The following is a 1,880-nucleotide window of genomic DNA, read 5'->3' on the forward strand; positions in this document are numbered from 1 at the left end:
TTTTGGTGACATTTGATAAAAAATCAATGACTCCAAACCCTCCTCCAGACGTCCCCCATAGGGAATGATGAAACTGCAAAGATGGCGGGAGGGGGGGCCTTCCTCACTTTTGGAATGGAAACAAATAAAACACAACAAGGAAGGAAAGCAAATGTTGAGTTTTCAGCGGAATGGTAATTTTTAAAAAATGGTCAGTCAATGTAAGAGAAATGAAATGAAAGCAGACAGGGCTTTTTTTTAAAAAATCAGGTTGCTGGATCAAGCTCTCATGATGGCTGAGATTGCTGCTTGATGATCATTTTAGGAATTAGTAGACAGAACTTAGTGCGGCTGGATAGAGGAAAATCTACTGGGGGGGTCAATAAACCCACCCCATTTGTTCAATCTGCACATGAAATTTAGGGGTTATATAGATTACAGGGAGGACTGTGTTCTGGGTAGACATGGGCATGAACCGAAAAAAATGAACCATGTGATTCATGGTTCGTCGCATTCCACGAACCAGAAACCATGAACTTACATGACCTTTTCCAAGATTACGAAGTGGTTCGTGGTTCATGGAATTTCAAACGCCTAGTGCCAGCTGCTGAAGCTGGCGCTGGGTGTTTGAAATGGACAGCCCCCTTCTCCTGTTGCTTGTGGTGGCAGGAGAATGGGGCTGTCATGATCACATACCCCAAGCCAGCTTCAGCCGATGGGCTGAAGCCGGTGCAGAGTGGGTGAAGCTGACAGCCCCATCGGCAGGAGAACGGGGCTGTCAGCTTCATTCACCCTGTGCTGGGTTCAGCCCATGGGCTGAACCCAGCACAGGGTGAGTGAAGCTGTCAGCCCCTGTTCTTCTGATGCCCAGGGCAGACGGAGAAAGGGGGCTGTCAGTTTGACAGATTCACTCATCCCACACAGGCTTCAGCCCATGGGCTGAAGCTGGCGCCGGGTCTGTCAAACTGACAGCCCCCGTTCTGCTTCCCAGGGCAGCTGGAAAGGTGGCGAGTTTGAAGGGAAGGAAGTTCCCCATGCCACTTGCAAGCAGTGCAGGGAAACTTCTTCCCTTTAAACTCACCCCCGCCTTCCTCCAGCCAGCTAGAAAGGGGGAGACCCCAGTGCGGGGTCTGTCAAACTGACAGCCCCCATTCTCCTTCCGCTCAGGGCGGCAGGAGAACAGGAGCTGTCAGCTTCACTCACCCCTCACCAGCAAGAGGTGAGTGAAGCTGACCTAGAGAGGACTGTTACATTTTTCAGTTTCCCCCGGAAGTAATGTCAGCCCTCTCTAGGAATAATTGAAAACCACTGCTTCTGTTGGGAAACAAGAGGCAGGGCAAGGAATTGGCAACCCTAAGCAGAAAGCAAGCAACCTTATTTGCATCTGTTGTGGTATGAAAAACATACACTTCCAATTTATATTACAAACAGTATTGAAACTATGTACATCCCATATGGAAATGTGTGCACACAATTGCACACAAGTTTCCACAGTGCACACAAGTTTCCACAGCAGCTCTCTGGCCCATTTCAAGTTGGGGAAATGGAACCCTTGGGGAAGTGTCTATCCCCCTTTTCCTGTATCCCATGGGCCCAATCAGAATTGCACTGTCTGCCTTTGAAATTATTTTTCCTGGATACATCTATGAACATATGAATCAACCCTTGGTGTGCATGATTAAATCTTCATGATATCAAAGCGGATGCCTCAGAACAGGGTGGCAGTGTTTGGTGGGTCACTGATGAAAAGAACTGAGTACTCTTTAGAATAGAGCCAAGGAAGCACACATTCATGGGAAGGCATCTGAAGGCTTTCTGGGTCACATGCCACTTTCATTGCACTATTTCCTTTGGCTTGTTAAGACTGAGATTTCAGATCAAGAAACGATCTCAGTTTTAGG

Source organism: Eublepharis macularius, chromosome 3 (genome assembly GCF_028583425.1).
Source record: "Eublepharis macularius isolate TG4126 chromosome 3, MPM_Emac_v1.0, whole genome shotgun sequence".
In the NCBI taxonomy this organism is placed as follows: Eukaryota; Metazoa; Chordata; class Lepidosauria; order Squamata; family Eublepharidae; genus Eublepharis; species Eublepharis macularius.